Raw genomic sequence first — 27,670 nt, 5'->3', positions numbered from 1 at the left:
TAGCTTACTATCTGATACTTTTTAAGACTAGAAAGATATTTATTGAAAAATATTCTGTGGTGCTCATACATGTTCTCTTGATATTGAGTCCAGTTATTTTTAGTACTTGGTGCAGGGATAAAACAGGAGATACATTGACCTTGTCTAGTTTCCATCTATCTAGAGAGTCGAGTCTGTTATATCTGAAGCAGAAACATATTTTCATTGACATTTTTACACATAATTTGCATCTAGAAAAAAATGTGGGGACAGAGCTGCTCTGTCATCAGGTCTGCTGAAGGAAATCGTCACCCTCCCCAATCAAAACCAACTACTCATGGATCAACTGCATTATTTGACACAAGGAAGAAATTTTGGTGAGAGCAAGAAACATTCCTCTGCTTAAACTGAAAGATGGGGACAATATTATCTGTAGCTATCATTCATTGATTTCTAGATATTCAGAAATCACAAGTTACCTCTTGTATCAGAATCACAAGTTATCTCTATTACTTGTGTGTCTATTTCTCAAGCATAAAACTTCACAATAATATTAATCTACAATGCCTGATTTTTAGACTCATATGTGTAGTGGTTCTTAAATTTGAGTGTGCTTCAGAAGCACCTGAAGGACATGCCAAAACACAAATTGCTGGAAGCCACCTCCAGAGTTTCTAATTTATGGTACAATATACAGCCATACAAATTTGTGCATATGTAAACACAGGCATGATACTTGTTTACAAATAAAAGAGTAGAAACATAACAGTAAAAACATATAAAACAGAGCACTATTACCTTTCTTCTTCACTAAGAGATCATCAACATTAGCTGAAGATGTTTCTTTCCTTGTAATTCCTTGAAGGTAAAGATCTTTTATATGCTCCTAGGTTAAAAAATAATAATAAAGTCATAAATAGGTCTCTAATCTAGCCAATGAACAATCACTTGATATCCCTGGTCTCAGATATAAGGAGCAAACCTAGCTCAATAATCTCAACTGAAATAGTTATAAGGGTGAATCCTGGGATCCCTGCAGAACCCAGAAGGGTAAAAGAACGGAGGGGAGGTCCAAGAATAAGGGAATTTAAGGAATCCACTAAAAGGAGGCTGTGTGTAGACTGAAAGGTGACAGGAGGGCAAAGGAAAGAAATGCTTTGCCCACACTCTGGGCTCTAGATTATCAGGATCAGCCATGACTAATAATAAGTCCTCCAGCCAATGGCTTGTCTGTGCCTGTGTACCCCACCAGATGCCATGGCCATCATGGAAAGGCTATGCTTTTGTGCACTATCACCCAGAGTTGTTGAACTGTGATGCACTAATCAGCAGCCTCACTTGTAAACTTGCCATCAAATTGAGCAAAGCACACTACACCATTACATCCAAATTGTTAGTGGAGGGGTGCCAGGGAGTGAAAGCAGATTCAGCAAACACAATTATGGTGCCAAGAGTAGGCACTCAGTGAGAAAATGATGCCATGTAGACCACTGGGTAACGTGAGATTCAAGACTAAGTGGGCCAATGAGAAAGCAAGGAGCGTACTCTAGAGTGTCTGTTCTTCTGGAAGTTTCCACTGAATTTTTCTTCAGAAGTTGTTACGGCAGGAGAGGTAGCTAAAGGGCAGCTGGATAGAGTGTGATTGATTGCAGCTGTCATCCTTCTAAGTATATGTGCAACTTAAGAAAAATAGTAGTTTTAAAGAAAGCTTCCTTGAGAGCCCTTTTTACCAATTACCACTGCCTCACCCTTTCATACAGGTGCCACTGAGAAAAATGGAGAAAAAGTAGCTATTCCAGATGCCTATACTCTTCAATGTTATTGTGCAGCAAAGGGTTAACTCAGCAATTCTAGCTTGCCCAAACTGCAGATTCCAAAGGTCTTCAGGACCAGCCTTTGATCAGTTCCTGAAAGATAACCTCGGAACTCCTGGAATCTTTTGAAATACAAAGAGTGCTTTTGTAGATCTGAGACCTTGGGAATGCCAGTTTATGCTAACAATGTGATTAATGGTAGATGCTTGTTTTCTATTCCTAGACTTTGGGTCACACTGTACCAGTCTGAATTCTGGGGGTTCTGGGTCGGAGTAGCTAAGGTGAATCAAATGAGAGCCACATGCCTATAGATTTACCTTTAAGTCATATAGGCATAAAACCTATAAGTCATATAAGTCAAAAACCCTGGGAACCATGGTTCAGGTGAACTTCCCTGATTGGCACCATTTTACATGTGCTGTCACACATCGTTGCTTGGAGAATTAAGCACTGTTTCAGTGATTCCAGTGAGAAAGGACAACTAGAAGCTTGTTCCTGTTCTCTCTTGGACCATCTGCTGTAAGTGTCTTTTCTCTTGCTATTTTTAAGCTGTATCTTTTAACTGCAATAAACTATTACCATGAGTGTAACAGCTTTGCTGATTTCAGTGAGTCACTGTGGTGAATCTTTGAACCCGACAATGGTCCTGGGCATCCCTGACTCAATTACTCAAAAAGCTAACTGTTCCTCCATAGTGACAGAAATATATATCACGAGTGTTTTTGGCAAAACCAATGAGATAACTCAGTGTATTCAGAATACAACAATACACTACACATGCATACGCACACACACAGACAAAACTAGGACTCTGTGCGGGAGGGCTTGGGGTAAACAAGAGATAAAATTCATAAAATTCAATGTAAACTGCATACAAATTATTTTACTTACATAATTGTTTCTATATTTTTGGTATTTATGATTTATGGGCTTGTTTTATATTTGGTTCTAGGTGACTCCCACTCGAAATATTTTGTTGTATGAAGAAAAGGCTAAGCATGAGGCAGTAGAGCCTATCTTTTAAAGAGTAGTAATAGATAACCTGTATGACATAGGTATTGGATTAGCAGGAGACAGGGCAAAAGGTCTCTCTTTTATCACGAATAAAATAATAGAGGAAGATGAGTTGAATTGAGGAAGATAGTAGCAAAAGAGGAAATCACCTTCACACCTCTTTGAAACTAGTGATGCTGTTCTTAAAACCTCAGCTGACCCGAATGTCACCTCTAAAATAATCAGAATGTCACTCCATTTTATGAATAATTTGCTACTATTAGCCAAGAACTGTCATAATAAACACTCAAGTCTACGAGACTGTGATGGGAATGGCATCCCCAAGAAGCAGTCAGTGTTTCCGACTGCTTGGCTTCTCAAACAAAGCTTTAGTTGAGTTTTTAATGTCCAAATCCACCCAACAAATAGTTATCAGAGTTGAATTCAAGTTCAGGGAACATTGCATTTGAGTCTTGGATTTACTACCAGAGTTTTATTTCTTCTCAGCGGTATTAGGTGTGAATGATTAGCATAGCTTATTTTATAAACTCTGTGGACATGATTGGAATCCAAGCTCAAAATCCTCATAAGCTTCAATTAATTGTAAAGTCTAACTTTGTGATATTGATTAGGGTAATTGTCTGATCTTTGCTTAGCAATTATGGATAATTGCAATGGCATGCATTAATTAATAGAAACATATGGCAGTTAAACATATTTCTTTATTAATTTTTACTGAGCTGATTTTTGTGCTAATTAATATGAGTGTACTCTAGAAGGCAATAAACAATAATCTCACAGGTACACATGTTGGCTTACAAATACCAGGTTCAAGAAAGGTTTGTTTCCCGGATGGAATGCAGTAAATTTTTAAACAATATTATGTATGCTTGGTTGTGTGCAATTTTAGATTTTATGATAAATTTTAATTTTAACTTCTGTATTTTTAAAATTTTTGCATTATAGCAGTAAATGATTTAATTTCACTTTTCAGATGAAATTATTTATGCATCTATTCATTTTCTCTTATGACTATTTCCTAGTTATGTTCCCTGCTGTTCTGAGTGCTTAGAATATATATATATTATATATATATATATATATTTTTTTTTTTAATATAACTTTTGTTTTAAGTTCAGAGTTCTATGTGCAGGTTTGTTGTATAGGTAAACTTTGTGTCATGGGGGCTTGTTATACAGATTAATTGTCACCCAGGTATTAAGCCTTGTACCCAATAGAATGTATCTTTAAATTGTATTTATTCTTTTAAAATATGTAGATTGTGTGTGTGTTTGACTAATGTAAATGACACGTTGCTATAGATATTTCCTGTCGTGATTTTTTACTCAGCATTGTTTAAAGACCTATTCACACTGCTTACCATACAAGTAGTCTTTTTGGCTTTTGACTCCTGCGAGTATTTCAGTGTTTATATTTCATCTATCCCTCAATAATGTGCCCCTACACTGCCTTCTACTCCTTACCACCAGGTACCATTGCAATTAAAATCTCACTCTTGGCTTGTTTGGGAAATTTATAAGAATCTTTCTAGGATTTTTGAGCCATGAATGCTAATACTTAAACTATCTAATACTGCCAGTAGGGTTGCACCTGTGTACATTCCTACAGGAAGGGCAAGATGGTTTTCTGCTTTCAGAAAACTTCTCAGTTTCAACCTTACTAACTTTTTGCCACACTGATATATGTAGAGTAGCACCTTACTAATGTTTTACTTATTCCACACACTAAAGAAGTTGACTGTCTCTTTAATCGTTAATGATTTACTTTTGTTTTTCTACCAATTGACTTTGTCCATTTTTCTATTGTTTCTTTTGCTTTTTTGTCCATTTTAATTAGGACTTCTTTTGTATCATAGATACTCTTTCACCGTTGATTTTATGTTTTGCAAATATATTCTAATATGTTAAATCTCTGTTAAATTTGCACAAGTTGGATTTTATTGAACAGAAACTCTAGACTTAGACAGTGAAATCTTAGTATGATTAATTCAAATTTATTATTTATTCCTGTATGATTTGTGATTTATTTTGGCATGTTTAGTGTAGTGCTTAACCATTCCTAAGACATAAAAATATTTTGCATATTTCTATACATCATGTTTTTCAATTTGCTTTCATACAAGTTTTACATTAATCCTAGCTCAGACATTTTAAACAGCATAATTTTAGTTTTACTCTCTTTCATGTAGCAAACCCATTTTCCTAACACTACATTATAAATAGTTAAACTCTTCACCCTTTGACTTGTGAGACCATATATTTTCTACATAAAACACTTATAAATGTCTCCAAATTGTGTATGTCTTTGTCTGATTGTCTATTCCTAATCCATTATCATACCGCCCTTATCATAATGTCTTTACAACACACATGCTAAAGCCTCATAGGGAAAGGACTTCATTGTGACCCTTATTTTTTCAAAGCTAATTTAACTCTGTGTGGTTCTTTATTTTTAATTTTAAAAGGTTTCAAGACTCTTGAAATTGTAAAGCCTGATACTATGATGACTATTACTCTAAAACTCATTTTGGGTTTTTAAAAAATTATCATCGTATTTAATTTCAAAGGTAAAATCTTCCACGCTATTATTGACATTTTGATTGTGTAGGGGTTTAAATTATTACAAATAATGTTACTGTGAACATTGTTTCCGGGTACATATATTTATGATTTTTTTAAACAGATATGCCAATGGCTAAGATTTGGTCTTTGTATCCATATATGTCCAATTTTAGTGATTAATGTTTGGTATTTAGTATTTATTATCAATTTTAGTAAAGTTGTTTTGCAAATATAAATTGTATTTAATGTGATCTAGTAGAACATGCAATTTTACTAAAATTGTACTATGTGATCTAGTAGAATATAGTAGTTGTACCAAATATTATACTCAGTAATAATGTATGAATATCCCCTTTGCTACAAATTTTGCCACTTTCATATTGTCAAACATTTAAACATTTTGCCAACATACTGTGTTTGAAATGTGGTTCTACCCTGGAGTTTTAACTTGCGTTTTCTAGGTTACTATTAGTATTGAGCATCTGACTAGGTTCCTGGAGGGCCCCAAGAAAGGCTGCCAGATTTATTTGACTGGCTGTCTATCTGTGGGATTCTAACTTACGTAAGAGAAAAATAAATCACATAGTATTGGAATTTCTTTGTATGCACAACTAAGTCTAAACTCTCACTAATACAGAAAACTTGGAGGGCACCTGACATTTTCTGTTTGGGTCAAACCTCATTTTTACAATAGACAAATTTTAAATAGTTTAGATTTAACAGAAAGTTTGCTGAGATAGTACAGAAAATCTCCATACATTCTGCACCCACCTTCCCTTATTATCTTATATTTGCATGACTCATTGCTGCAATGAATGAAAGAATACTGATACCTGTTTGGACGAACGGAGGCAAGATGGTGCGCTTCCGGGTTCTTCATCCCCCCCACCTCAACTTTTCCCGCGCAGGCACGCGAAAATGCAGCCGGCGACCCAGGAAGGTGCAGAGCAACTGGGCATGCGCCAGGTGATGTCAATCCGAAGAGACCAACATTTACCTGGTCGCACCTGCGGAACGCCCCCCGACACGCCGTGCCCCGCCTATTGCCCTCCCACTCCTAGAAAAGCCGCTCCGGAGGGCCCCCACGCGCGGCCTTCTCACAGCCCCACTCCTGTAGGGATGTCGGGACTGTGGGAACTCCGTCGGAGAGCCCCACCGGAGGACTCTGTCGGCCTTCTTTGCCGGAGGCCGACAGACCTCTTCCCCACACCTTAGGTGACCGAAATAAACGTGCAGTTTTGCTCCTACACTTGCCTAGTCGCTGGTTCTTTTGTGCCCGCTCTGGTGGTCTTAGAAAAACAAATCAATATCTATCTTAGTTCATTTGGGTTTCTATAACAAAATACCATAGACTAGATAATTCATAAACAACAGAAATGTATTATTCACAGTTCTAGAAACTTCAAAGTCCAGGATCAAGGCACCAGCAGATTTGGTGTTTGCGGAGGGCCCTTCCTCATAGATGGTGCCTTCTTGCTGCATTTTCATATAGCAGAAGGGGAAGGTATATTTCTGGGGCCTCGTTTCTAAGGGCATTTATTGCATTCATGAGGCTTGAGCCCTATGACCTAATCACCTCCCCTAATACCATTACATTGTTGGTTAGGTTTCAATTTGTGAATTGTTAGGGGACCCAAACATTCAGACCACACCAATACCTTTCATTTTATTAAAGTCCATAGAATATTTATATTCTCTTGGTTTTAATCTGATATTCCTTTCCTGTCCCAGGATGCAATCAAATTAGTTGCCGTGCCTTTTAGGTTCCTCTTGGCAATGATAGTCATTAAGACTTACCTTGTTTTTGATGATCTTGACGTTTTGAGAGGTACTATTGTAGGATGTGCTTTATAGGAATTTGTTTGATGTTTTTCTCAGGAATATATTGGGATATATGATAAGTTGGATTCCATTCAAATTAAAAACATTTGCTCTGCGAAAGACACTGTCTAGAGAATAAGAAGACAAGTCACAAATGTTGAAAGAATATTTGGAAAGAAATATTTAATAAAATACTGTTGTCTTTAATATTCAAACTACTCTTAAAACTCAGCAATAAGGAAATGAACAAACAGGCTGTGGCTGCAGTCCCAGCTACTCAGCAAGCTGAGGTAGGAGGATTACTTAAGCCCAGAAATTCAAGTACAGCCTGGGCAACTCTACCTCCAAAAATTAAATAAATAAATAAAATAAGGTAAATAAAACAAGAAAATAAAAACTTAATTAAAAGTGGTCAAAATATCTGAACAGACACTTCACCAAAGAAGATATACATATGGTAAATAAGCATACACAAAGATGATCAACAACATATGTCATTTAGGAATTGCAAATTGAAACAATAAGATACCACTAGCTATTTAGTAGAATGACTAAAGTCTCAAACACTGGCAACAACAAACTCTGATGAGGATTTTGAGGCAATAAGATTTTGGTAAAAATGAAAAATGGCACTGCCACTTTGGAAAACATTCTAGCAGTTTCTTACAAAACCAAACACTCTCTAACTATATGACCCACAAATTAATCTTTTTGCCATTTACTTAAGTTCATTGAAAATTTATGTCCACACACACAAAAATGCACATGGATGTTTACAACAGTTTTCTTCATAATTGACAAAACCATGATGCCCTTTACTATTTGAATTGATAAGTAAACTGTGGTACATTCTGACAATTGAATATTATTCACTACTAAAAAGAACTGAGCTACGAAGCAATGAAAACATATGGAGAAAACTTAAATGCATACTACTAGGTGAAATAAGCCAATCTAAAATAAAATATATACTATATGATTCCAAGTATATGACATCCTAGAGAAGTCAAAATGATGAAAAAAAGAAAACGATTAGTGATTGCTGGGGTAATGGGGGAGAAGATGATGAATAGGTGAAGCACAGGGAATTTTTAGGACAAAGAAATGCTTCCATGTGATACCATCATAGTAGACACATAATATATATATGAATAGTCATTATAGACATATAATATGTATATGAATAGTCATTATACATTGGCCCAAACCCACAAAATGTACAGCAGCAAGAATAAAGAGTCAACTCTGTAGGAACTATGGACTTTGGTTGATAATGATGGGTTAATGTTTGTCCATTGATTGCAACAAATGTACTATTATAGAGGGGAACATCAATGGTGGAGGCTGCGTGTGTGTAGGGGGAGGAGGTGTGTAAGAACTTCATATGTTTTACTTAATTTTTCTGTGAAGCTTTATTCTTATTTACCATAAAAAGAAAGTCTAAGTAAAAGATAAGGAATACAATTATTACATTATCGATGTACAGTATGAAACCTAATGCAACCACTGAAATCATAAGTCAAAGCGTTATACATAATAAGCAACATAAGAGAAAATGAAATCATAAAATGATACAACTACTCTAAAATAAAAAAGAAAGACAGGAAAAAGAGACAAATAGGCTATATGAAAAAGCAAACAGGAATATAATAGAGCTAAACTTTGTTATAGCAATTACCACATAAAATGTAAATAGTTTAGACACTCAAATTAAAAGACAGAGATTTTGAAAAGATCCAACTATATGCTATCTCAAAGAAATGTACTTTGAATAAAGAAACAAATCGGTTAAAAGTGAATAAATGAGAAATATATCAAGCTAAATATAAAAAGCTGATATGAGTACATTACAATAATGCAAAGCAAATTTTAAAACAAAAAACCCCAATATTATCAAAATGATAAAAGGGTTAATTTATCATAAGAGCAACATATGGTTACAATTATGCTTATATGTAAACAATTACATTTGCACATCTAAAATAAATGAAGCAACCACTAATAAAACTGCAAGAGATATAGATAATGCCATAATGGCAGTTTGAGATTTCAAAGGAACTCACAGTAATTGATAGAACAAGTATACAAAGATCAGTAAGAATACACTGACCAACTGGACTGCAGTAATATCTATAGAAGCCTGCATCCAACAAAAATAGAAAACCCATACTATTTAGGTATACGTGGAGTACTTTTAGACATGGAATTAATCTGAGCCATAAAACAAATATCAATCAATTAAAAAATATCTTTTCTACTAATAATGGCATCAATAACAATCTGTCAAATCACAAAATATCTAGCAGCTAAATAATGCACTTCTAAATAACCCATTATCCAAAGAAGAAATAAAAAGGGAAAATATAAATATAAGTTAAGCAGTTTTAACTGGAATATTTGGAAGTGAAAACACTTCAAAATATGTAGGATACTGCAGAAGCAGTAAGGACATTAGGGAGTAATTAACTTATAGTGCTGAATTTCTATCTTAGAAAAGCAGAAGTGTCTTGTTAAAGTCTTCACCTCAGCAACCACCAGAAAAATAGAAAAGCTTAAAGAAAGAAAGAAAAACAAAATTCAATGTAAGGAGAAGAAGAAGAAAAAAAAGAATTAGAGTGGAAATCAGTCAACTGGAAAACAATAGAAAAATCAGTGAAGCCAAGAGCTGGTTCCTTGAGAAGATCAATAAAATTGATAAACCTCTATCCAGATACATCAGAAAAAAAAAAAAAGGGAGAACAAAAGATATAAGCATCAGGAAAAATATAGGATATTAAGGAAATTGAGTTACTAGTTAAGACAGTTACCCCAAGGAATTTTCCCAGTTCTGATGGCTTTACAGCTAGAATCAGCCAAATATTTAAGGAAGAAACAATACCAATTCTACACAAATTCATCAGAAAACAAAACAAAAACAAAAACAGAGTGAATAGTTTGTAACCTATCCTGTTAAGTTAGCATTACTGCACTATCAATGCAAGACAAAGACACTGCAAAAAAAAAAAAAAGTATTCCTCATAAATCTAGATGAAATTTGTTTTCAATAAAAATTGAATCTATCTGTGTAATCGATCTGTCTAGCTATATTAATAATTCTTGTACTAAATGCAGCTTATCTTACAAATGCAAGTTTGGTTAAACATTTGAAATGCAGTCAGTGTAATTCGCCATATCAACAAACTAAAACATGAGAAATAAAAGACATCTAAAATGAAAAGCAAGGAAGTAAAACTGTCATTATGTACAGATGACATGATCATTCATAAAGAAATTCTAATGAAATCCATAAAAAGAGCTACTAGAACTAATAAATGAGTTCAGCAAGGTTGCAGAATAAAAGAGCAAAGGACAAAATCAATTGCATTTTGAACACTAGCAATGAGCAATTAAAAATTGAGATGAAAATGTTTACCACAGGATCAATATATGAAATACTTAAGGATAAATCTGAAACACGTGAAAGACCTGTACTTTGCTGAGAGAAATTAAAGGAGCTCCATCTAAATGAAAAGCATCCAATGAACATTAATCAGAGAATTAATACTGTTAAAATGGCAATACTCCTCAAATTTATCTACAGATGGATACAATTCCTGTCAAAATCCCACCTAGCATGTTTTCAGAAACTTGTAAGATGATCATAAAATTCATATGGAAATGCAAAGGACCCAGAAATATTCAAAACAACATTCAAAACAATCTTGAAAATGATTGTAGTTGAAGAACTAACAATACTTGATTTCAAGTTTTGGCATAAAAATACGTCCTTGGAACAAAATAGACTTTAGATTAGAAACTAGAGTTGACCTACATAAACAATAGATTTTTGACAAAAGGGCAAAAGCAATTCAGGGGAGAAAGTATAGTGTTTTCATAAATTACGTTGGAACAATTGTATATACATATGTTGTTTTCCATTTTCGTTTTTTAAGAATTTTTTTATACTTCATACCATATTAGAATATTAACCCAACATTGATCATAGGCACAAATGTGAAACATAAAACTATAAAACTCCTAGAAGAAAACATAAGATAAAACCTTCATCACTTCAAATGAAACAATTTCTTAGATATAACACCAAAGCCAAAATGTATCAAAGAAAAAAATGATAAACTTCTTTCATCAAAATGAAAGCTTCTAGTCTTTGACATATATTGCTAAGACCAAATGCAAAATATGTACTGTATGAAATAAACACAAATCATATACATGGTAAAATACTTGAATCCAAAATATAAAATAACTTTCAAGGCCCATAACTTAGAAACCAGCAATCCAATTTACAAAACGAGAGGTGATTAGAACCGATAATTCATCAAGAATGACATTGCCAATAAGCATGTGAAATATGCACATGAAAAGATGCCCAGTATGATTAGTCATTCATAAAATACAAGTTAAAAGCACAACTCATTGTTACTGCATACATATTAGAATGGCTAAAAGCAAAAAGACTGATCATACCAAATTTTGGCAAGCATGTGGAAGAACAGGAATTCTCATACACTAATGGTGGGAATGTAAAATGACATAACCATTTTGGACCACAGGTTGGCAGTTTCCTAAAAACTTAAACATACATGGACTATACTGACCTGATACACTGCTATGTATTTAAGAGAAATGAAATGTATGTTTCTACAATGACTTGTACATGAATGTTCATAATAGCCTTATTTGTTATTACTCAAAACTAGAAATAACTCAAATGTCCATTAATTAGTAAATAGATGAGCACACTGTGGTATGTCCATACCATGGAAGGCCCTCTTCACCAGCCCCAGCCCCAGGGAGGAGCTCTCAGTCTCCTCATTATCTTTCAGCTTGCTCATTACTTCTTATGAAAGCTATTTTTTTCTTCTAAATAGGATAGATTCCCTCTTATCAACTATATTTCTACTGCATGAGGAATATCCACTATGATCCTTACATTAAACTACAAATATGTATATAGCCCTCCCTCTAAATAGGAACAGAAAATGTTATTTATATTTATATTACAAAATTTAGAAATATTTATATTATAAAGAATTATTTGGAAATGAATATATCACTATGGTTAAACTGGTCATTATATTCTTACAGGTCTATCCTAAAATTAGAACAAGCTGAATAAGCTGGAAATCAGATTTTTAGAACTTGTCATAGATCTGAGGATACAAAAGAGGTTTAAATGATCTAAATTCAATAAAGAAAATGACAAGCATTCCTAGGAAGAAAAGACTTGTGACTACTTACAATATTTTCTAAATATCTTAGTTCTGCACTAATTCTAATATGATTCATGTACCCAGATAGGAACAATGCTTTTCATGATATCTATTTCCAAAACGTTTACTGAATACACCATTTTAACTATTCCTATTACTTCTATAATATCAGTAAGATAAAAAGAGATAAGCATAAACTGAATCACAAAATAAAAGCCTCTGAATATAACCACTCTAAATTCCAAATTTGTGTAGTAAGCTTTAGAGTTGACCTTGCCAATGAGATGAAATTTAAACTTTGTTTTCAATGAAAGCATCAGATAGGTAACATTACTCTTAAGAAAGCTTGTAATTCTCTTTTTGAAATGCAAATCTAAAACTTAGGTATTGCACAGCGCTATAATATGGGATGTATATAACAAGAAGATACATGTTTCATATATCCTACAATAAAATGGGAATCAGTGAATGAGCCAACTTAATCTCTTGCCTATTTTAAAACCTGAGCACACACTTTCTAGTAAAGAAAATCAATAGAAAGGGAGACAAAAAATTTAAGAAAGAGAACCAAAAGTCTGAATTAGAAACATATGCTATTAATACCTCAACTCTGCTATGCTATTAGGCAGTTTTAAATACTTAAAATTTTAGCAGGAGACTGAAAGGATTATGTTTGCAGATACTATAATACATGCATAACGTTAATAAATCTGACTAATCAAGAAATCCCTGTTTAATGTATCATGACTCATGAATTCTTGAATGTATTTTTACAATTATTAGATGTATATGAGGTTTCCTTCAAGGATGTCACCTGGAAATAAAACAGATGTGGAACTTTGAAAAGAATTACTTTACAAATACCTTGTATATATACATTTAGATAACCATTTTGGAAAACCTAAAGATAAAACTTAGGAAACTAGCTTTCAACTCATGTACATCATTTGATCGCATTGCACCAGATTACTCTTAGAAGGAGAGGGTCTGATCAACACGATAAACACACTCTGACTAGGAAACTGTAAGATAGGAATAAACTCAGCATACAAGATGTTGGGACCAAGGTTGCCTGAAAGAAACAATTTACTCTGTCAAATCTTTCTATATATAATGAGAATAATAGAAGCACCATAGTTACATGAGGCTTACATTACATATTATTTGTAAAATACTTAGCATAGTGATTGTATACATTAGATACTCTTCTATATATAAATAAAATTAATAAATCAATGATGGTGAATCCAGAACTGAAGTTACAGTTTAAAATATATACTAAGAAAATATTAAAAATGATAACTGGAATAGAATGAGGGGGTGGAGGAAGATGGCCGAATAGGAACAGCTCCAGTCTCCAACTCCCGGCGCGAGCGACACAGAAGACCGGTGATTTCTGCATTTTCAACTGAGGTACTGGGGTCATCTCACTGGGGAGTGCCGGACAATCGGTGCTGGTCAGCTGCTGCAGCCCGACCAGCGAGAGCTGAAGCAGGGCGAGGCATTGCCTCACCTGGGAAGCGCAAGGGGGAAGGGAATCCCTTTTCCTAGCCAGGCGAACTGAGACACACAACACCTGGAAAATCGGGTAATTCCCACCCCAATACTGCACTTTAAGCAAACGGGCACACCAGGAGATTACACCCACACCTGTCCGGGAGGGTCCCACGGCCACGGAGCCTCCCTCATTGCTAGCACAGCAGTCTGTGATCTAACCGCAAGGCAGCAGCGAGACTGGGGGAGGGGTGCCCGCCATTGCTGAGGCTTAAGTAGGTAAACAAAGCCGCTGCAAAGCTCGAACTGGGTGGAGCTCACAGCAGTTCAAGGAAACCTGCCTGTCTCTGTAGAATCCACCTCTGGGGACAGGGTGCAGGTAAAAAAACAACAGGGAAAGCAGCAGAGGCCTGTGCAGACGCGAACGACTCTGTCTGACAGCTTTGAAGAGAGCAGTGGATCTCCCAACACGGAGGCTGAGATCTGAGAACGGACAGACTGCCTGCTCAAGTGGGTCCCTGACCCCTGAGTAGCCTAACTGGGAGACATCCCCCACTAGGGGCAGTCTGACACCCCACACCTCACAGGGTGGAGTACACCCCTGAGAGGAAGCTTCCAAAGTAAGAATCAGACAGGTACACTCGCTGTTCAGCAATATTCTATCTTCTGCAACCTCTGCTGCTGATACCCAGGCAAACAGGGTCTGGAGTGGACCTCAAGCAATCTCCAACAGACCTACAGCTGAGGGTCCTGACTATTAGAAGGAAAACTATCAAACAGGAAGAACACTTATACCAAAATCCCATCAGTACGTCACCATCATCAAAGACCAGAGGCAGATAAAACCACAAAGATGGGGAAGAAGCAGGGCAGAAAAGCTGGAAATTCAAAAAATAAGAGCACATATCCCCCTGCAAAGGAGCGCAGCTCATCACCAGCAACGGATGAAAGCTGGTCAGAGAATGACTTTGACGAGATGAGAGAAGAAGGCTTCAGTCCATCAAACTTCTCAGAGCTAAAGGAGGAATTACGTACCCAGTGCAAAGAAACTAAAAATCCTGAAAAAAGAGTGGAAGAATTGATAGCTAGAATAATTAATGCAGAGAAGGTCATAAATGAAATGACAGAGATGAAAACCATGACACGAGAAATACGTGACAAATCCACAAGCTTCAGTAACCGACTTGATCAACTGGAAGAAAGAGTATCCGCGATTGAGGATCAAATGAATGAAATGAAGCGAGAAGAGAAACCGAAAGAAAAAAGAAGAAAAAGAAATGAACAAAGCCTGCAAGAAGTATGGGATTATGTAAAAAGACCAAATCTACGTCTGATTGGGGTGCCTGAAAGTGAGGGGGAAAATGGAACCAAGTTGGAAAACACTCTTCAGGATATCATCCAGGAGAACTTCCCCAACCTAGTAGGGCAGGCCAACATTCAAATTCAGGAAATACAGAGAACACCACAAAGATACTCCTCCAGAAGAGCAACTCCAAGACACATAATTGTCAGATTCACCAAAGTTGAAATGAAGGAAAAAATCTTAAGGGCAGCCAGAGAGAAAGGTCGGGTTACCCACAAAGGGAAGCCCATCAGACTAACAGCAGACCTCTTGGCAGAAACTCTACAAGCCAGAAGAGAGTGGGGGTCAATATTCAACACTCTTAAAGAAAAGAATTTTAAACCCAGAATTTCATATCCAGCCAAACAAAGTTTCATTAGTGAAGAAGAAATAAAATCCTTTACAGATAAGCAAATGCTTAGAGATTTTGTCACCACCAGGCCTGCCTTACAAGAGACCCTGAAGGAAGCCCTAAACGTGGAAAGGAACAACAGGTACCAGCCATTACAAAAACATGCCAAAATGTAAAGACCATCAAGGCTAGGAAGAAACTGCATCAACTAACGAACAAAAAAACCAGTTAATATCATAATGGCAGGATCAAGTTCACACATAACAATATTAACCTTACATGTTAATGGACTAAATGCTCCAATTAAAAGACACAGACTGGCAAACTGGATAAAGAGTCAAGACCCATCAGTCTGCTGTATTCAGGAGACCCATCTCACATGCAGAGACATACATAGGCTCAAAATAAAGGGATGGAGGAAGATCTACCAAGAAAATGGAGAAGAAAAAAAAGCAGGGGTTGCAATCCTAGTCTCTGATAAAATAGACTTTAAACCATCAAAGATCAAAAGAGACAAAGATGGCCATTACATAATGGTAAAGGGATCAATTCAACAGGAAGAGCTAACTATCCTAAATATATATGCACCCAATACAGGAGCACCCAAATGCATAAAGCAAGTCCTTAGAGACTTACAAAGAGACTTAGACTCCCATACAATAATAATGGGAGACTTCAACACCCCACTGTCAACATTAGACAGATCAACCAGACAGAAAGTTAACAAGGATATCCAGGAATTGAACTCATCTCTGCACCAAGCGGACCTAATAGACATCTATAGAACTCTCCACCCCAAATCAACAGAATATACATTCTTCTCAGCACCACATCACACTTATTCCAAAATTGACCACATAATTGGAAGTAAAGCACTCCTCAGCAAATGTAAAAGAACAGAAATTATAACAATCTGTCTCTCAGACCACAGTGCAATCAAACTAGAACTCAGGACTAAGAAACTCAATCAAAACCGCTCAACTACACGGAAACTGAACAACCTGCTCCTGAATGACTACTGGGTACATAACGAAATGAAGGCAGAAATAAAGATGTTCTTTGAAACCAATGAGAACAAAGATACAACATACCAGACTCTCTGGGACACATTTAAAGCAGTGTGTAGAGGGAAATGTATAGCACTAAATGCCCACAAGAGAAAGCTGGAAAGATCTAAAATGGACACTCTAACATCACAATTAAAAGAACTGGAGAAGCAAGAGCAAACACATTCAAAAGCTAGCAGAAGGCAAAAAATAACTAAGATCAGAGCAGAACTGAAGGAGATAGAGACACAAAAAACCCTCCAAAAAATCAATGAATACAGGAGTTGGTTTTTTGAAAAAATCAACAAAATTGACAGACCGCCAGCAAGACTAATAAAAAAGAAAAGAGAGAAGAATCAAATAGACGCAATAAAAAATGATAAAGGGGATATCACCACAGACCCCACAGCAATACAAACTACCATCAGAGAATACTATAAACACCTCTACGCAAATCAGCTAGAAAATCAATTTCCTGGACACTTACACTCTTCCAAGAATAAACCAGGAAGAAGTTGAATCCCTGAATAGACCAATAGCAGGCTCTGAAATTGAGGCAATAACTAATAGCCTACCAACCAAAAAAAGTCCAGGACCAGATGGATTCACAGCTGAATTCTACCAGAGGTACAAAGAGGAGCTGGTACCATTCCTTCTGAAACTATTCCAATCAATTGAAAAAGAGGGAATCCTCCCTAACTCATTTTATGAGGCCAACATCATCCTGATACCAAAGCCTGGCAGAGACACAACAAAAAAAGAAAATTTTAGACCAACATTCCTGATGAACATCGATGCAAAAATCCTCAATAAAATACTGAAAATACTGGCAAACCGGATTCAGCAGCACATCAAAAAGCTTATCCACCATGATCAAGTGGGCTTCATCCCTGGGATGCAAGGCTGGTTCAACATTCGCAAATCAATAAATGTAATCCAGCATATAAACAGAACCAAAGACAAGAACCACATGATTATCTCAATAGATGCAGAAAAGGCTTTTGACAAAATTGAACACCCCTTCATGCTAAAAACTCTCAATAAATTCGGTATTGATGGAACGTACCTCAAAATAATAAGAGCTATTTATGACAAACCCACAGCCAATATCATACTGAATGGGCAAAAACTGGAAAAATTCCCTTTGAAAACTGGCACAAGACAGGGATGCCCTCTCTCACCACTCCTATTCAACATGGTGTTGGAAGTTCTGGCTAGGGCAATCAGGCAAGAGAAAGAAATAAAGGGTATTCAGTTAGGAAAAGAAGAAGTCAAATTGTCCCTGTTTGCAGATGACATGATTGTATATTTAGAAAACCCCATTGTCTCAGCCCAAAATCTCCTTAAGCTGATAAGCAACTTCAGCAAAGTCTCAGGATACAAAATCAATGTGCAAAAATCACAAGCATTCTTATACACCAGTAACAGACAGAGAGCCAAATCATGAATGAACTTCCATTCACAATTGCTTCAAAGAGAATAAAATACCTAGGAATCCATCTTACAAGGGATGCCAAGGACCTCTTCAAGGAGAACTACAAACCACTGCTCAGTGAAATCAAAGAGGACACTAACAAATGGAAGAACACACCATGCTCATGGATAGGAAGAATCAATATCGTGAAAATGGCCATACTGCCCAAGGTGATTTATAGATTCAATGCCATCCCCATCAAGCTACCAATGAGTTTCTTCACAGAACTGGAAAAAACGGCTTTAAAGTTCATATGGAACCAAAAAAGAGCCCGCATTGCCAAGACAATTCTAAGTCAAAAGAACAAGATGGAGGCATCACACTACCTGACTTCAAACTATACTACAAGGCCACAGTAACCAAAACAGCATGGTACTGGTACCAAAACAGAGATATAGACCAATGGAACAGAACAGAGTCCTCAGAAATAATACTACACATCTACAGCCATCTGATCTTTGACAAACCTGAGAGAAACAAGAAATGGGGAAAGGACTCCCTATTTAATAAATGGTGCTGGGAAAATTGGCTAGCTATAAGTAGAAAGCTGAAACTGGATCCTTTCCTTACTCCTTATACGAAAATTAATTCAAGATGGATTAGAGACTTAAATGTTAGACCTAATACCATAAAAACCCTAGAAGAAAACCTAGGTAGTACCATTCAGGACATAGGCATGGGCAAGGACTTCATGTCTAAAACCCCAAAAGCAACGGCAATGAAAGCCAAAATTGACAAATGGGATATGATTAAACTAAAGAGCTTCTGCACAGCAAAAGAAACTACCATCAGAGTGAACAGGCAACCTACAGAATGGGAGAAAATTTTTGCAATCTTCTCATCTGACAAAGGGCTAATATCCAGAATCTACAAAGAACTCAAACAAATTTACAAGAAAAAAGCAAACAACCCCATCAAAAAGTGGGCAAAGGATATGAACAGACATTTCTCAAAAGAAGACATTCATACAGCCAATGGACACATGAAAAAATGCTCATCATCACTGGCCATCAGAGAAATGCAAATCAAAACCACAATGAGATACCGTCTCACACCAGTTAGAATGGCAATCATTAAAAAGTCAGGCAACAACAGGTGCTGGAGAGGATGTGGAGAAATAGGAACACTTTTACACTGTTGGTGGGATTGTAAACTAGTTCAACCATTATGGAAAACAGTATGGCGATTCCTCAAGGATCTAGAACTAGATGTACCATATGACCCAGCCATCCCACTACTGGGTATATGCCCAAAGAATTATAAATCATGCTGCTATAAAGACACATGCACACGTATGTTTATTGCAGCACTATTCACAATAGCAAAGACTTGGAATCAACCCAAATGTCCATCTGTGACAGACTGGATTAAGCAAATGTGGCACATATACACCATGGAATATTATGCAGCCATAAAAGAGGATGAGTTTGCATCCTTTGTAGGGACATGGATGCAGCTGGAAACCATCATTCTTAGCAAACTATCACAAGAACAGAAAACCAAACACCGCATGTTCTCACTCATAGGTGGGAACTGAACAATGAGATCACTTGGACTCGGGAAGGGGAACATCACACACCAGGGCCTATCGTGGGGAGGGGGGAGGGGGGAGGGATTGCATTGGGAGTTATACCTGATATAAATGATGAATTGAGGGGTGCTGACGAGTTGATGGGTGCAGCACACCAACATGGCACAAGTATACATATGTAACAAACCTGCACGTTATGCACATGTACCCTAGAACTTAAAGTATAATAATAATAAAAAAATGATAACTGAAAACAATAAAAGACTGATAGTCTTGTTTCTGATAATCTCATGATTAATAATTACAATTTGAAAATAAGAAAACAGATTTTTAACAAGTACCAAATTCGATTTCCCCTGAGATTAATTACTTCTGAGAAAGTATTGATGAGAGTCCCTTGGGCAAGTCATATATTTTCTGGCTTCACAATTAAATGATGACCTTAAAATGAATAAAATCTTAAATCTTTTCCAAATCTTGACTTCTATGATTTTGATTTTTAACATGTAATAAATATTTTATTTAGACCTTAGTTTTAAGGGATTAGAATATATTTCGTAAAAAAAAAAAAACTACTCATGCATCAATAATATTCTGATAAAAATGATTTTCCAATACCACTAGTGGTCATTGATAAAACAGAAAAATCATTTCAAGAAAGTTTGGTAATTATAATAATTAAACAATAAGAATTGCTAACATTTGCTGATCACACTTTGTTTACCAGGCACAGTGCTATGGATTTCATTTAAATTGCTTTATTTAATATCCTCCTAAATCACATCAGGTAAGTAGTTTTGCTCATTTGACCAGAGGTTGAAAGAATTAGGTAATACAGCACAAGGGCTGGAAATGCAGTCATCTAAATTTAGATGTTAAAAAGAAGAAATACAAAGATGAAGAATTGATGTTTATGGAGAAAGATTACTACCTTGAAAATGAAAGTAAACTTGAGGCCAGTGAGTGTTTCTAGAATATGGAGTTTGCCATGTCTAGTATAGGGGTGGTTGAAGTCAGAGGTTTGGGATGTCTAATGAGGGTCTTTGTCTTCCTTCAGTTGTATTAAACAGAGCATACGCAGATGGTAAGTGTTCAACTTGATTAAATTGACCAGATGGAATTAGAGAACAAATTTGAAATAGTTTGAGAAAGAAAGTAATACAGATTTGAGGACATAGACCAACAAGTTACCAGAGATCACCAAGGCAGCTTAACTAAACAAAAGAGGGAAAAGACCTATAAGAACAGCAATAATTTATCTTATTGGAGGATTAGATAATTAAAGAATCTGTCAGCTACAATTTAATTGAAATTTAAGATGTATAAAAATGATAAAACATACTTTATATATATAATATATGTATATCATGATAGTTTGCCATAATTTAAAGAAATGGGTTTGTATTCCCAGATAAATTTTTAAGAGAAGCATAATTCCCTTTAAAAAACCTGAAAAATAATATCTATGTAGTCATATGTATTATTTGAATTTTTACAAAACTGAGGAATATAACACTGAAGGTATTCTAATTACTATAAAAATTAGTTAAAACTATGAAAAAAAATCAGATTACAGCTAACCATTTTAAAAGACCTTAAGATAAAGTCTTAAACAATAAAATCATAACACATGTAAAATCTTATAAAAGTGTCGGAAATTATCATAAAGAACTTCTAATTTTTACAAGTATTACCAGAAGTGACAAATGAGAATAATCAGTATAAAATTTTCTGTTTGTCATTTTGTTTTGAAATTTCTGGCTAAAGCTAAACCATGTGAAAAATAGAAAGAGGTAAAAAGAATTTTTGGAAAGGGTTAGATCAATTTATCATGTCTTGTGACTTACATATGGTTATATAAGACAATATGACATAACAAGAAAATCTAAGAAAACAAATGAAATATACCTGTTAGATAAATTTTCTTTTAATTAAAAGTAGAGGATGCTGATACTATTGTTTTTAAGGCATGTGGTAGCATTTAGCACTCTAAATTCACAAATATTAGTACCATGTAGATATCATGAATTTGTCTTCCAGTATTTAAAATAAGGTTGTTTTTGGTATTTTTAAAAGGATAACTCCCTTTGTGTAGAACATCATGAACACTTCAGAATGTTTACCAGTTCTGCCGTGCTCAAAATTAAGTGCATGTGCCAACCTCAATCGCTGAGACTTTCATGAAAGCTGCTGCCTATTTCCAAACCTTCTGTGCAGACTGGAGAGGGAGAAGGCAGGAAAACAGATCTACCGTGCTCTGTTGATAAACAGTGATCCAGAGGGAGCATACGTCTTTATGATACAATTTTTTAAATGTATAATATGCATCTTGTATTCACAAAAAGTTTTAAGTGGCTCCAATAAATGCTTTCTAAAGTACATGCATTCTTCTTTTTTATTTTTATTTTTGTTTTTGAAACGAAGTCTCACCATCTCCCGACTCGCTGCAACCTCCGCCTCCCGGTTCAAGCAATTCTCAGCCTCAGTCTCCTGACTAGCTGGAATTGCAGGCGCTCGCCACCACGCCCGGCTAATTTTTGTATTTTTAGTAGAGACGGAGTTTCACCATCTTGACCAGGCTGGTCTTGGGCCAGGCGCGGTGGCTCACGCCTGTAATCCCAGCACTTTGGGAGGCCGAGGCGAGTGGATCACGAGGTCAGGAGTTTAAAGTACATGTATTCTAAAGCTATTTTCTGTCTTAGAAAGGGGAGCCATTATGTAAAAGTGCCTCAATATAAGCAGGGCTAATATTAGAGAACTAAGAAGAAAGTTTCTGTCCTAATCTCCATTCATTTATAAATCGATTTTAATATTACAACTATGTATTAATAGAAGTAGGTTCTAAAGTACTTATCATTTGGAATCAGAAAAAGGCAAGTAGCCTAAAATATGAAAATAGTTTAATAAAATACATTAAAATGATTAAATAAAATTCAGTCAGGAATATAAATTGGGTATTTTGTAATAGGCAACATGAAAAACTGCTGAAAATGACAACTACATTGTACTAATATATAATATATAGCATCACAAATAATTACACATATGATATATAGTGTATATAATATATTGCTTATCTAATTTCATCTCTGTCACGTCCCTAAATTTAGACATTTTCTCTGTTTAAAGATGAGAAATTTGTAGCTCTAAGAAACAAATAGCTTTTCCACAATCACATTAGTATTCTGCAGAAATGATGTTTGCATATATATTGATCTAATTACAATACTGTGAAGTTAATTATTTTAATTAGCCGTGTAGATCAGTTCAATAAAATTAATCAATTATTTCAGTTAAGTATCCAAAATAGCTTAAATATTTAGACCATAATATTAAAAAGTATGTAGAATTATCTTAAATGCATATCTAATGAGATTATATGTGTGTTCATATCTATAATAGATTTATGGAAACAAGGAAATATGTGAATATAAAAAAAGTTCACTCTACTTTTTTCTAAAACTAAAGGGTGACTCTACGTTGCTACAATATTGCTTCTCTATTTGTCATATTTCTTAAAATCGACTATGCTCAATGATACTTACAAACTTTCTGAAAAATGGAATCTAGTAAACAAATTTTATTTGTTAATTTAATGGTCATGAAAGAAGAATGAAGAGTTTTTTTCAGAAAAAGCACAATCAGTGTTACAGGTAATTTATTAAGAATATGAAAAATATAATATTTGATGCAAGAGTATAAAATGTCTAGACTTTTAATTTTTAAAATGTCACAAAAACAATTCAACAATAACTCAATGGGATGAATGGCAAAAATTGCTTTTGTCTCTGCTTAAATGAAGTAAAGACACTGATTACCTGATTTGGTGTGGCATTAAAATATTATTTTAACAAATAGGCTTTCAAGAAAGTTTGGATTTGTTTAGAAAAATAACCAAATAGGCTTTTTGGGGAATAGAAGCTTTCATGTCAACGCTGTGTATAGAAGAAGATACTCATGTCCTAAGTTAATTTCTCAGCAGAATAAAAAGAAATTCAAAGGAAGTTAGAGAAGGGGCAGTAAAAAGAGAAGAGAAAAGGTGAACCCACTTGTTGAGTGGACTAAAGCTCAAGTTATTGGAAGGGAATGAAGGAAGGAAAATGAGTCTTAAAAACATTCTTTATTTATCATTATTACAGATAATTATGTATTTATTTATCTACCTATTTATTTCAAATTATGTTTCAAAGTAATTATTTGCCAAACATGATGATGCATAAAGGTGAAATTTTAAAGATCCACACTATCGTGGTTGTAACTTGTGATGATGGTGGGGGAGAAGGCTTGACAGTGATTAAGAAGCAGAAAAATAGATTAAAATATATACTCAGGATGAGAAAGACAATATAAAATAATCAATAAAAGTAACCATGAGTTGAGCAGCTAAATGCAGAACCTTAAGAGAGGTGAACAGAGCTAGTCTGTCTGAGCTGGTAATATTTACAGTGAAGGCTAAGTGATGGGAAGTAAAGCTCTCTAGAAGAGGACCCCGGACCCTTGCTTGGAAAGGTCTAGGGCCTGTGTTTGGAAAAATGTTGGCAAACTTTAGCAACTGTGTCACTGTTGGCGGGGAGATTTATAAAGATACAGCTAGAAAGAGCGTTAACAGCATTTCCAGTGATAACTTTGGATTTTATTTCAAGTACTAATGGAAGAAAATGAGAATTTTAATCAAAAGAGTGTCTTAACTGTTAGTTAATGCTCTCAAATCTCCAAAAAACAAATAAAAAACAAAGAAACACAAAATACAGGAAAACGTTATTATGTAAAATATAAGTTTAGTGTGAGAGTTATTTGGTAGAGTGGGAAGAAAATTGCTTGTCATCAAGAAGGGGTTGTGCAGCCCATTTAGCTCCACTCCAATCTCAAAAGAAAAAAAAATTGTAAGGCAAAGAAAAAGGAAAAAAAAAAGATACTAAAAATTTTACCCAGAACTGTTATAAAGGTCAGTGGTCATATTTTCTACATATTGACAGATGGCATATGTAATACAAGACATTTATTGATTTTCCTTCCAAAGTGTCATGAAATATGGTGAAGACACACATAAGCAATTAAAATATTGCCTTAAATTTCTTATATTTCAAATATGAATTTTAAGAACAGACAAAATATCTAATTAACTAATACCCTGCACCTGAGATCTTTAGGCCTAAATCGGGCTGAAATACAAATAGCTGACACCTTTTTCTGATATAAATACTATTGATAATGTTTCAAAGATGTGGGCATGGTCATCGACACTAAATCTATTTCCAGGAGGGTATCAGGATACATTTGGCTCAAGTAAGGAAATATCAGCTGAGTGTCTTATTAAAAGGGAGGTGGTACTGTAGGTGGTTTTATGAGTGAAAATTATCACACAGATCCAATCCTTGGCTCTTTTCATTTTTCCATTTGCATTTTCATCATGGTACTTCTTCCTTTATAATCATAGGATAGCTGCCATAACTGCAGTAATTATATCTTCCCACATTTATTAAGAAGGGAAGAAGAAAGCCAATGAGATTTCCTTTCATTTCTCTCTATTATTGTCAAGAAACTAAACATTATTCCATGACATCACAGATGACATCTTTTGTGTCTAGTTGAGTAGAACGGAATAGCCCAAGTTCTACTATGCCTGTCAGAGGGAAAAATGGAAACAGATTGTTGCAATTACATAAATTCTTACTCTGGGACCACTTTTAATCTAAGAAAAATCAGGAATCCACTGGTGAAGAAATGAGAATGACAGGAAAGTGACAAACAGTGTCTGCTGCAATAAGGAAAATATATATGCTAAGAAGGAAATTGTTAAAGTGTTTAGAAAAAGATAAAATCTAATTACCCAAAGGAGGAATGGGAGTATAGTTTCAATAAAGAAGATAATTTAATTGAACACAATGTGAGGAAAAGCACAATTATTGCTCTGTTCAGGGGAAGGAGCAATAAGGAGATTCAGAATATCCAAAGAAAATAAATCACTATGAAATTCTTTGGGCAAATCACTGTCATTTGATGTGTTCATAAAATATCACCTATTTTATGATTAGATATTATCTGTGGACACACATTTATGAAGCACAAATGAAAATATCAAGAAAAATAACAGCAAGACATCTGAAAAGCAACATAATTAAATATAGATGACAAGAGTAGAATGACTAAAATCCAAAGCACTAATAATACCAAATGCTGCATCAGCATCTCTCGTTCATTACTGCTGAGAATGCAAAACAGAACAGCTAATTTGGAAGATATTTTCAGTTTCGTACAAAACCAAACATACTCTTACCATATGACTCAGCAATCTTATCTTGATCTTATTGGTATCTACCCAAATCTGCTAAAAATGTATGTCCACACAAATACCTGCACATGGATGTTCACAGTTTTATTCAAGATTGCCAAAACCTAGAAGCAACCAAGAAGTCTTTCAATAGGTTACTGAATAAGTAAACAATGGTACATCCATACAATGAATTAATTATTATTCACTGCAAAGAAAAATGAGCTCTCATGCCAAGAAAAGATATGGGAAATCCTTAAATGCGTGTTACAAAATGAACAAAGCAAATCTGAAGAGTATAGAATCACTGTATGATTCCAACTCTGGCATTCTGGAAAAGGCATAACTATGGAAACAGTAAAAAGATCAGTGGTTAACAGGGGGTAAGGGAGGAGGGAAGAATAAATAGGTGGGGAACAGATCATTTTTAGGGCAGTGAGGGTATTCTGTATGGTATTACAATAGTAGATACATATTCTTATACATTTCTCAAAAGCCATAAAACATGCAACACCAAGAGTGACTCTAATGTAAACGATGGACTTTTAGTGATAATGATGTCTCAATGCCAGTTCATTATTTGTAAAAAGTGAACTGCTACCACCTACCTAAATTCTCAGGCCAATAGCAGCTCTGCACTTCCCTGGGATGAGGCTCCCAGAAGGAGAGACAGGCGGCCATTTTTGCTGCTCCACAGCTCCCACTACTATTGCCATCAGAATAAGAGGGTGTGCAGTGATCAGGGACTAATCCAGACCCCCAGCACAGTGTAGCTGTTTGCCATGTGGGCCCACATCCCCACTACTCCACTCTAGGAACGGCCTCCAGACCCAGGACTCTAGTCACCCCCTGCCTTGGCTCTCGGGCCAGCAGCAGCCCTGCATTTCCCTAGGATGGAGCTCCCAAAGGAAGTAGGCAGGCCAACAATTTTGTTGCTTTGCAGCCCTTCCTCCTGTTGCCCTCAGATATGGGAGGGAGCACAGTGATTGGCAACTGATGAAGATCCTGGACATAGTGCAGTAGCCTTGTGGGAAAGTGGTCAGACTATTTTCCACACAGGTCCTTACCTCCACTACTCTTCACTGGGCAGTGTTTCTCCACCTTGACCCCCAGTACAACCACATTTTCGCCATCGGGACACTTCAATCGGTGACAACTCTGCATTTTTCTGAGGAGGGAATCCTAGAAACAGCCTACAGCCCCTCTCTCATTGCAACTACAGTGGTAATGAGTTTACTGCCCTCACAACTGGAAAGGAACAAAGGGCCTGATCACTGCACTAGATCACCAGGACACCACAGCTACTATACAGAAAGGAGTTCAGTCTCTCTTCCCTGTGAGCCCCCACCCCTCTCTCTTCACCAGTCAGGGCCCCCAGCTTGGGAACACAGAACAGCTGTCTCCTACCCACAGCCAAGCATTTCCACTGCCAGTGGCTCTGTGTTTCCCTGAGAGTGACTTCCAGAAGCAAGAAAAGGTTCTCTGTCCCTGCAGCAGTTCCATCCCTGCTGCCCCAAGACTGGAGAAGAAACAAAGAGCCTGTGGACTTTACTCATTTCCAACACAACACAGTCACCATCTGGAAAGTTGCCCACTCTCTCCTAACTGTAAGCCCTCAACCACAAGCTTTTCATCAAGTGGGGCCAACAGCTGAGCCAGCAGTGCACCAGCCCCAGACTCTTGCTGACCATTTCCAGTAGCAGTGGCTCCGTGTTTTTCTGAGGTGGAGATCCCAGAGGCAACTGAAAGTCTGTCTGC

General features: G+C 35.9%; 1 long non-coding RNA gene across 1 annotated transcript in view; it reads left to right on the top strand.

Annotated features, from left to right (window-relative positions):
- Window positions 1–27,670, top strand: part of LOC117063390 — a 47,713-nt gene that overhangs the window by 6,153 nt on the left and 13,890 nt on the right. The window contains exon 3 of the long non-coding RNA XR_004428898.1: window positions 20,712–20,796. This is a non-coding gene — a long non-coding RNA (uncharacterized LOC117063390). The remainder of the gene's footprint in view (window positions 1–20,711; window positions 20,797–27,670) is intronic.

The sequence above is a fragment of the Trachypithecus francoisi genome, unplaced genomic scaffold, assembly GCF_009764315.1.
Source record: "Trachypithecus francoisi isolate TF-2019V2 unplaced genomic scaffold, Tfra_2.0 Lachesis_group18, whole genome shotgun sequence".
In the NCBI taxonomy this organism is placed as follows: domain Eukaryota; kingdom Metazoa; phylum Chordata; class Mammalia; order Primates; family Cercopithecidae; genus Trachypithecus; species Trachypithecus francoisi.
Note: the sequence above shows the minus strand (reverse complement) of the source record. Positions and strands in the feature narration are given on the sequence as shown.